We start from the raw sequence: 11,048 nt of genomic DNA, 5'->3' as shown, positions 1-11,048 counted from the left end.
CAGAACATCTGCACGTCTAGTTCTCCCTGCCTGGCCATTTCCTTCCCCCCCACCCCACCCCACCCCGCCTGTCACACCCTGGTTGCATTTGAATGTAAGATATTCCCCTCAGGGGATGGAGCTGCCACTCTGGGAAGAGCAGAAGGTTCCAAGTTCCCTCCCTGGCAGCATCTCCAAGATAGGGCTGAGAGCGATAACTGCCTGCAGCCTTGGATAAGCCTCTGCCAGTCTGTGTAGACAATAATGAGCTAGATAGACCAATAGTCACAACTCACAGTTGATTCCTGCTAGTTCAAACTGAGACCAAGTGGAATAGCATCACTGTGGATAGCACAGTCCAACAGAGTGATGATTGTGGAAAGAATCTACAGGAGGACCTCGTAATCACGAGTCCAGCACTCGCAGTTTCGCATAATAGGCACCCAACCGTGGTATACACAATCTTAAAATGTCAAGAAAGGGGTTAAATCCACATAGCTGAATGAAATGTGATTAACTGGGAAACGCAAGTCCTATGAATATTGTCGTCTCCTTTGTCTACTCAGCTCTTATGTCCTTACATACACAACAATCTCAAAAACTACTATAAAATCCAGATTAAAAAGCAGCAATATTCAAAAGAACAATCAACTGTGCACTGCATGATTAGGAAAATCAAGCCGTCAATGTGGTGCCTAAAAGTCAACCAAGGTGGTATTGTGCACTGCCTCTTTAAGAACCAAGACCAGAAGACCTCAGGATAAGTTAGAAAACTGAAGGCATTGTTTCACTTTTGCAGTAGAAGCCTATGTCGAATAAATAATCAAATTGAATAAATAATAATATGTGAGTAGCTGGACCTATACGAGCTCAACAGGGGCCTGTAGGTCCAGACAGATGACTAACTAGAGAGTTCTCAGATAAGTTGTTATTATTTCACAAGATTTCTGCACTGCTTTTTTCCTGCTGAGTTATAAGCAATAAATAGTTGAATTATTATTAAAAGAGGTATGAAGTGTGCTGTTGTTCTCAATAGTCGGCACCAGGCTACATATTGTTGATGAGTGCATACTAGAAATGAGACACCACCACAGAGAAGGCCCTGTCTGAACTGGGTCACCACCTGTCTCAATGCAGAAGCCTGGGGCATCTGGACCAACAGCTCCAAGGAAGCTATGAAAGAGTGGCATTGTAATCATGTAGATTTCTAGATCCTCAATATATACAGTTAGAGCACAGAAACAAACAAACATCCTGATTAGATTCCATGTATGTTAATTTAATGAATGCCAAAATATCTTCTCCCCTCAGTCTCCACCCCAGGATTATAAGATGCAAGCAATGGGGGAATAGAAATGCAAGGGAGTACCCAGGAAGAAACTCTTACAGGCTGGCAAGATTAAGATGACACACCAGTTTCTGTGGCTTATGGTGTAAGAGAAACTGAAGAGGCCCAGCTGGGCAACCAATTATTTCCCGAACTCCAAAACATCAAGCAAAGTTTTTCTTTCTTTTTAAAAAGATGTCACTTTCGAATCGTTGGCAATGATGTGAGTTGGAGCTGGCTACGAATGACTGCCAAGGGCACACGATGTGATGCCCTGCAGTGGAGAGAGAAACCACCCCCATATTTCTCAGTGCAATTGCATTGTATGACTTATGCTACTTGGTAAGTGGGGAAGAGAACATGTTTGAAGTCTTCTAGAGCCTTATTTGCATCAGAGTGGAGTACAGGCAATGTTCCAATGTGAAATCAAGTGAAACTTGGCATTGCAATTTTCTAAAACATGGGTCAAATGGTCATGGGTCAAATGGGCCGTAACCCAAAATTTGGCTTTAAAAAAGCCAATCTGGCAACCAACTACTAGAAAAGTAGGAATTAAATTTACATAGGAACATAGGAAGCTGCCATATACTGAGTCAGACCATTGGTCTATCTAGCTCAGTATTGTCTTCACAGACTGGCAGCAGCTTCTCCAAGGTTGCTGGCAGGAGTCTCTCTCAGCCCTCTCTTGGAGAAGCCAGGGAGGGAACTTGGAACCTTCTGCTCTTCCCAGAGTGGTGGCTCCATCCCCTGAGGGGAATATCTTACAGTGCTCAAATTTGTCAAACTCACAAGTCAAACGCCTTTAATATCAGCCTGTACTTTGCCATTCAGGTCAAAGCCAAACCAGTCCAACATGCTTTGCTCACTTTAGGAACATAGGAAACTGCCATATACTGAGTCAGACCATTGGTCTATCTTGCTCAGTATTGTCTACACAGACTGGCAGCAGCTTCTCCAAGGTTGCAGGCAGGAATCTCTCTCAGCCCTATCTTGGAGAAGCCAGGGAGGGAACTCGAAACCTTCTGCTCTTCCCAGAGCAGCTTCATCCCCTGAGGGGAATATCTTGCAGTGCTCACACATCAAGTCTCCCATTCATATGCAACCAGGGCAGACCCTGCTTAGCTATGGGGACAAGTCATGCTTGCTACCACAAGACCAGCTCTCCTCTCCTTTATGGCTCACACTTTATGGCTCACATTTGAAGTCCTTGACTTTTCATCCCTTCCCCCATCACCCCAAACTAGTATGTTTCGGTGGGGATGGGGGGGGGGGGATAAGGGAGCTTGTACTGGCATGAACTCAAGTCCCTTCTCCAACATGCACCAAGCCTTCCTTTGCTCTTGCACGTTGCATGGGAAGGAAATGCTAATTTACAGATACTAAGCTGAAACTCCAAAAGTGGCTGCAGGGATCCTCAGATGTTGTTGGACTACAGCTCCTATCATCCTCAGCCACAATGGCCTTCATGGCTGGGATGATGGGAATTGTAGTTCAACAAACATCTGAAATCATGGTTATTACTTTTTGGATATAAGACATTCTTCTTCTAGAAGCAGGACCTTTTCAGTTATAGCCCCAATGCTAAGGAACTGCTGTTTACTGTAAAAATAAGCTTTAACCCTTGACACAGCATGGAAGGATGGCCAATTCTAACATTTGAATTCAATCAGATTATATTCCTATAAAGAAAGGTTGTGCTGTTGAGTCGGTGTCGACTCCTGGCAACCACAGAGCCCTGTGGTTTTCTTGGTAGAATACAGGAGGGGTTGACCATGGCCATCTCCCATGCAGTATGAGATGATGCCTTTCAGCATCTGCCTATATCGCTGCTGGCCCGATATAGGAGTTTCCCATAGTCTGGGAAAACATACCAGCAGGGATTCGAACCAACAGCCTCCTGCTCTCTAGGCAAGTTAGTTCCCCGCTGCACCCTTCCTATAGCCTACAGATAAATTAAAATTGAAATATAAACAAATTTTTACTTGCTTACAGATGCATTACAACAGAAAATAAACAGCCACTCCTCATGGGAAGAGACAGGAAGAAAGTGTGAAAATACAAACGTGACTGATAAATTAAAAAGGAAAACAGTTTATATTTACAGCACAATCCAATTAATCTTTACTGGGCAGTAAGCCTCACTGTGTGCAAAGGGGCTTACTCTCATGTAAGTGTAAAAAGGATTGCAGTATCACAGTGCAATCCTAAGCAGGTTAGGAAGTAAGCCTCAGCTGTGGTGCAAGGGGGCCTACTCCTGAGTAAGTGTGTTTAGAGTTGCAAGGTTCCCTCCTCAGAGTGAAGGACTGTACTTTGCAATAGTAAAGGAGAATAGGTTTTTTTTCACAACAAAAAGGCCAATGAATGCAGAATGCTTGGAAATTGTTTTAAAGTCTGGCAAGTATTTATTTTTTAGAGCTTCATATACTCACATCACTCTGGGACAGTGTGGACACCCCCCAGGCCTGTGCTGCAGCAACAAAATGGCTGCTGCTGCCCTTGGCTTCTGCAAAGAGCACAAAATGGCGGCGGCTGCCCCAACCACCTACATCCCCTGACAGACTCCCAATCAGCACCAGCACCTGGTGGGAGAAGGCAGCTGGGTGCTTTCCCTTTGATGTGGCAAGGGGGTGGGCCTGCTGCCTTGGGCTTGGTGCAGTCTACTCTGTGCCCGTTTTCAAGCAATTCCACGACTGTGAAACTTTTATATAGTTTTTGGTCCCTTCCTCCTTCCAGACAGGGCAACACACAGAATTAAGGCACTGGGGCTGCTCTCTGCAGTAGACATATCCACACGTTAGGGATGCTAATCCTCCAGGTCTGTCCTGGAGTGACAGCAGCCACTGGAAGCAACCCTGGAGACGTCTTCCATGAATTGTGAAATATAATTGTGACGTCTTCCTTATTGTGAAAAGGACTGGCAACAATACTGGACGGGGGGGGGGGGACTAGGAACAACTTGCTTCTGAGCTGGCAACCCGATTCACAAGTGAGTGTAGTGCTGCTTCTCCTAGGACTGTAGCTACTGATTAGGACCTCAGTGGTGTCATTTAGAGGAGACAGCTCTCCCTCACCTTATACCAGGCTTGCAATTAGGAACACAGGAAGCTACCATATACTGAGTCAGACCACTGGTCTATCTAGCTCAGTATTGTCTACACAGACTGGCAGTGGCTTCTACAAGGTTGCAGGCAGGAATCTCTCTTAGCCCTATCTGGAGATGCTGCCAGTGAGGGAACTCAGAACCTTCTGCTCTTCCCAGAGTGGCTCCATCCCCCTGAGGGGAATATCTTCCAGTGCTCACACTTCTAGTCTCCCTTTCATATGCAACCAGAGCAGACCCTGCTTAGCTAAGGGGTCAAGTCATGCTTGCTATCACAAGACCTTCTCTCTTCCTTCACAAATTGCTTTGTGGGCAGCCTCATTTGGGGAGTCTGCAAGCTTGAAGAGTCTACTCTCTTTTGCTACTCTTTGCATGTCTTTTCAGTTCCTTTGCCTGAAACTTTGTTTCTCACAGTGTAGCCTTGTCAGGATACAGACTGTGGCTTCTACCTTGCTCTCTTCATAGAAACTCTCCCACCCTCCTGAAAAATGCTAACCTGTTGTTAGAGGGACAGGCATCTTCTTCCTTCTCTCCTGCCAGCTTTTCCATATTAAAGGGGAGATGTCCCTCCAGGAATTTAATTTGCAGATCCAGCTTGCAGGTGGGACTCCCTGCTATGAGATAACTGTTCCTTTATGCATGTGACTGAGGCTTAGGCAAAACCTGGGCCAGGTTTTGGAATAAGGACTTTTGGTTACAATTGTGTGACTATGTATATGGGTTCTGCTTCCTAGCCTCATCAAACAAAAGAGTTTTAAAGACAAATTTTAAAATGTTCTCTTTTTCTTTGATGTTTACACAAGTGATTGCAAACTTTCTAACAAAAATAAATATAAATAATAAATATGTGGTGGGTGGGTTGTTTTTCTTATTTCTGTTGGTTCTTTTACCCACTACAAATTCCTTGTTGTTTGGTTTAGACTTTCTAACAATACAGCCCACCCCCATCTTACATCAATGTGCCCATGGATCCAAACTCCTTATGCCTACCCATGCTCAAATGCATTGTTGTCCTGTTACTACATTTTGGGGCATCAGGCGTTAGGACCTGACCCATACCCAATGCTTTCCTGCTAGCTTTTATCTGTTTCCAATCAGTTCTTCAATATAGACTCACAATCACAATGCCCAGCTTTGGGGATGCATTTGCACACCATTTATTCCCACTCTAGGGCCGAAGGGGCAGCTGCACATATTTACTTTAAAAAAAAGTACGAGGGGGGAATGCAATCTAAGAATTTAGTATACGTGTGATTGGGCAGCACCCAGAATAGGTTAATAAAATAAACGATAGCAGCAAAGACAGATAGTCATGTTATTCCTGACTCAGAGCTTATTTTGTGTGGAAAATATGAATTTTCTTTTGTAGTAAAACATTTAATTTTTTTTAAAGTGCAAAGTGATTGCATACAAGTCAATAGAGCACAAGGTTTCTGCATGCCACTGATTGCTAGATTTGGGCTAAGAAGAGGGCTGAGGGGGCAATTTACATACTTTTATTTTTTACATTTTATATCCTGCTCTCCTGGTGGTGTACTACATACTTGAATTTCTCCTCAGAACAACCCTGTGAAGTAGGTTAGGCTGAGAGAGAAGTGACTGGACCAGAGTCACCCAGCACGTATCGTGGCTGAATGGGGATTTGAACTCAGGTCTCCCCGGTCCTAGTCCAGCACTCTAACCACTACACCACGCTGGCTCTCTGTCAGTTGACCTTTACTCAATCTGAGGCATGTTTTGTATGGAACATTTTTGGTTGCAAAGCTGAACCAGCCACAGCCCTGCTTCTGACCTGCAGTATTAACAGTGGACTACTTTGCAGGGTTGTCATAAACCCTCACCCATATATACACACACCATACCACATATCTGATACTAAACAAGACCCGAATGAAGGACTGCATTGACAGCTGTCTTTGTTGCCTTTTTTATTTTCTGGGTGGACATACTGATATACAATCATGGTTCTACTGGATTTCTCCTATGTTGTCTATCGGCAACTCTCACTTCATCCTGGGGGGATTTTTTAAAAAAAGTAACTGAAGGAACCAGAAAGTACCGACTTTACAAACAACTGGATTGTCACTCTAGTCATTTTCCTATCTCTATGCTCATGATTACTAAAAATCAAGGAGCAGGCCTTGTGTACACATATATCCTAATTTTGGGAAAGGACATGAAATGGCACAGCAGGGAAATGACTTGACTAGCAAGCCAGAGGCTGCAGATTCGAATCCCTGCTAGTATGTTTCCCAGACTATGGGAAACACCTATATCGGGCAGCAGCGATACAGGAAGGTGCTGAAAGGCATCATCTCACACTGCATGGGAGGAGGCAATGGTCAACCTCTCCTGTATTCTACCAAAGACAACCACAGGGCTCTGTGGTTGCCAGGAGTCGACACCAACTCGACAGCACACTTTAGCTTTACACCACAGTATGACCTGAGCTTATTTACAAGCCAACAGTATCAAAGTGATTCAAATTCAGATGGCTAAAAGCTTGCTATTTCTGAAAGTGTGTGTGCTTGTTCATTTTCAAATCCCCTCCAATACCAACGCTCAGCAACATCTCCATGCCACCGGTGTAGCGATCTCCCAGGGGAGCACCTGCTTCTTTGGCCAGTACACTCATTCTCTTGGCATATACTGCAAAACTGCACCCTGACTTGGGAGTAAGCTTAATCAGACTTACTTCTGAGTAAACATAGATAGGGCTTTGCTGTTCAGTGGGTAGCTGTAACAGATGTGCAAGGCAAAGATGCCTATAATAACCACGTTGCCCTCCTTTATAGATATATTGGTGTTGCATATGCAAACTAAAATAACTTTAATGTGTTCTTCAAATGCACCACTTTAGTGTGTATGTTTGCAATGTAAATATTTCAAATGGAAAGCAGGTCTTTTAGTACCATTGAATCTTGTCTCCATCGCACCCCACCCAGTGTCTCGCACTAAGACAACAACAGCAACAACCCACGTGAAGGAAAAGCATATCAGAGTGGCTATTATTGCAACTCCTTTTAAAAAGGATGACTTTGTTATTGCCTGACTTACTTCTGCAATAAGCCTGGTGGTACATTTTGAACTGGACAGGATTCAAATTTTGCAGAAGATTCTATGCAACCTTGGAGAAGCCGCTGCCAGTCTGGGTAGACAATACTGAGCTAGATGGACCAATGGTCTGACTCAGTATATGGCAGCTTCCTATGTTCCTAATTCCCTTTAAGATCCACGGATGGGGAAAACTGGTGTCTAACAACAGGTCTGGCTTCTCTACCCAATTTGCATGTGCCCACTGGTTTTATCTCTTCGGCCTTCTCCTACACGTATACTCACACATACAATTTTCTCTGGCAAAGTTCATTCTTGACCAGAGAGTCAATGGGTGTAAATAGGAACCTAATAGACATTAAGATTCTGCCCTTCACCTGATGATAGCTGCTGAGGAATGTCCTGATCTGAAGCCTATCCTGGTAACAAAATGCATAGAATGATCAAGTTATTTGTTTTTCCACTCATGAACGTAGAGGTCACACCAACAGCATTTGTCCCTGGCTCTAAGCCCAAAAGATTGCATACCTCCTGCCTCTAAGGAGACTTGTAAAACTCCATTAGAAAACTCAGATACATTCTCTCTCTCTCTCTCTCTCTCTCTCTCTCTCTCTCCAGTCCTCAAACCTCTCACTGTGGAACATGCTCTCTAAAGTCAAGGGCAGAATTCTGAAATGAGTAGTTTGTGGATTGTAGCCTAGAGACTCTCCAACTGGGGAGCTACAAGAAAAACAACATTATTCTGTTCGGACCCAGCATGCCGTACAAAACGAAACTATTGTCTGGGGCCCTTTAACTAGACGTGTGTAAGATCTGAGGTAAGGACAACATCCCAGAAAGAAAAAGGCAAGCTGGCCCTCTGCAAATTTTCTCTTGCAAAACTGGTTGTCCAACATGGCTGAAAGGTATCTGCTTAGGCACAGAAGAGAGTAGGTGGCAAGCTGACAATCTTGGCTTCATGGTTCTATTTTTGAAGAGCAAACTTCTAGTCCTCACTAATGTAGAGAAAAGCGTAGCAATGTGTATGCATTAAGTGCGGTGTTTTGACAGATCAATTTCTCTCCAGAAAAACAGTAATATTTTGGCCAGTTCTTTAATAGTGCTGTAGTGACAGTTTAGAACAGTCTTAAACTGGGGACGGGCCAGATGGACGACGCTTGGCAGAAGAGGATGGCGGTCTGCACTGCCTTACTGTACTGCAGATGGATTAAATCATTCATGTTGTTAATTATACTCCCTGCCTGATCTTTGTGTGCTACAGCCCTTCCCTGTCTGGATTCTACTGCAAGCAGCACTTCATAAAAGCTTTAAAAACCAGCGAGGAGCTAGATCCACTTTCTGGTGTATCGACTGGATGGATATAGGCCTTTATTGCATATCATTCTATCTATGACTACCCCCTACCCGCACTTGACCTCCATTTTCCTCCACTCATGCTGTTCTACTACTGTTTACCTAGCACTTTTAAGCTGCAGGTTTTCCAATCTCTCTTGCATTTATCTTCACAATTAGTCACCCTGTTTGGTTGGATTGTGCTTGTTCCCATTTTGCAGATGGTGGAATGGGGCTGAGGAGCAGATATATCTATCTTGCTTATAGTCGAATTCAGATACTTGCACCTCTTCCTCCTCCTCTCCTCTCCCCACCCATGCTCTTTTTTGAAGCCAAGTACAAAGACCTTGCCCTCTAACCAATCTCCCTCAAATTATTAGATGAGCAAGTTCCCCTAAACCCACATAAAACCCATTTGATTGTCAATCAAGCCAACAGTCAGTGAACAGCTCTAGCAGACTGTAACCTCAGGTCACTGTCAGGGTGCAGAGCACAGTGAAATCTTATTTGAGATGCTAATCCTGCAGCAGGACTATACCTGTTATAAATTGGAGAATTTAGTCTCCAGGGCCTGAAAATATGCTGGTACTTATACCTTGGACAGGCTTGCACCTAAGGCAAGAAAATGTGTTGGTACCAGCAGGGAATGGAGATGTGGCCATTTGTGAAGATACCTCTTCTGCTGGTACCAGCAGATTCTTCGGTATTTCTGTGCCACTCCCTCTCCAATCAGTGGCATTTCGTTCTCCTCCCAATCAGTCATTCCAGATTGCTGCTTCTCAGGCAAAAACGGTCCAGGTTCCTCCTGAGCAGACACGTCATTGTTAGTTTGCGCTGGAAGAATCTCTCTAGTTGCCATGGGATTTGATATAGGTCTTGCCAGATTCTCTGAATTGTAGGGGACTGCTCTTCTTTTTCTTAAAGACCTGCAACTAAACAAATTAATGCATGATGAAACAGAATGCATAATTCTAGTTGTGTATCATTTACATGATTTCCCTGAGTGGCAGAACAGCTGCAGGCAGGCAGGCAAAAGTATAATAGATTGTTTTTAAATGTGAACTGTTTTACCTGTGTATTTCTTTGGCAAAGCCACAGTCCTCCGCTGGCTTGAGATGTTTGTTCAACATGTAACTCCCCCCACCTTTGATATCCTACCAAAGAAACAGCCATTGGGCTTCTGTGGTCATGTGTTATTTATGTGTAACAACCAGTTAGGCCCTGGGTTTTCAGTGAACCTGGAAAACCATCCTACTGCAGCACATACCCAAAATTAACATGTAACTCACTGACAACTAGACAATAGGAAGTATGCAAGCTGACCAACCACCTGAGGGTGAAGTGCAATCAGCAATGCCATTTATCAGACCCAATTCTAGTCCAGAGGGGTGTAAAACAGGGCTGAATTTTGGCCTCCCTGTTATTTAACTATTACATAAATTCCTTGGTGCAGGTCTTACGAAATTCTAATCCCCCTAATTTGGCCTCTCGTCCAATTCCTGCACTCCTCTATGCGGACGACATGGGAATACTATCCTTTTCTGAAATAGTTCTGCGAAGAGCCCTTAAGTCATTCGCTACCTATTGTTTGGAGGAAAGATTAGAAATTAACTATCAAAAAACCCAAGGTTATGGTGTTCACTAAGAAATACGTCAAACACAGGTGGTGAATTAATGGCCAAGAAACAGAGCAGGTTAAAACCTACAGATACCTAGGGGTGGTCTTCCAATCAAATGGCTCCTTGAAGGCTCATGTCATCCAAGGTGCACACAGAAGTGCAACTGTGCTGTCTAGATTTCACTTCTCTAGAGGAGGTAAATATATACCAGCTGCTGTGAAAGCCTTTAAGAGTAAGGTAAGATCTCAATGATTGTATGGTGCTCAAATTTGTATATACCCAAATTTTCATTCTGTGGAGGCAGTGCAGTCCAAGTTTCTTAGATCTATCCGTGGTGTTCCACGTTGGATACCAAATGCTTTAAAAATTTATAAAGCATTTATAAATGCTTTAATTGAGACCAGGTTAACCCCAATTGAAGACCACATTTGGTTGCTTATTTTCAACTCTTGGTTTAAATTAATTTACAACCCTTCTGGTTTGGATGCCCTTACTTTAATGGATAGCTTTCCCACTAGATGGGAAAATGTGGAGGAGAAGAAAGTTTGGAGTTATGGCCTCCCACTTTCAGATCGGGCTCATATAGTCCTTTTTAACACACTGTTTTACACACTGTGTGGTTGTAGGAAATCCCAGA

The 11,048-nt window shown here is 43.8% G+C and overlaps 1 protein-coding gene across 3 annotated transcripts in view; it reads right to left on the bottom strand.

Annotated features, from left to right (window-relative positions):
• Positions 1-11,048, bottom strand: part of LOC128333745 (multiple epidermal growth factor-like domains protein 6) — a 68,677-nt gene that overhangs the window by 4,953 nt on the left and 52,676 nt on the right. For 2 of the 3 annotated variants that reach the window (XM_053269662.1, XM_053269663.1), the window contains exon 37: positions 9,467-9,724. The gene's annotated coding sequence lies outside the window, so the exon portion shown is untranslated. Of the gene's footprint in view, positions 1-9,387; positions 9,725-11,048 lie in introns of all 3 variants that reach the window. The other variant, XM_053269664.1, reaches the window with a different exon arrangement.

Source organism: Hemicordylus capensis, chromosome 8 (genome assembly GCF_027244095.1).
Source record: "Hemicordylus capensis ecotype Gifberg chromosome 8, rHemCap1.1.pri, whole genome shotgun sequence".
NCBI lineage: Eukaryota > Metazoa > Chordata > Lepidosauria > Squamata > Cordylidae > Hemicordylus > Hemicordylus capensis.
This window is presented reverse-complemented; position numbering and strand designations above follow the sequence as displayed.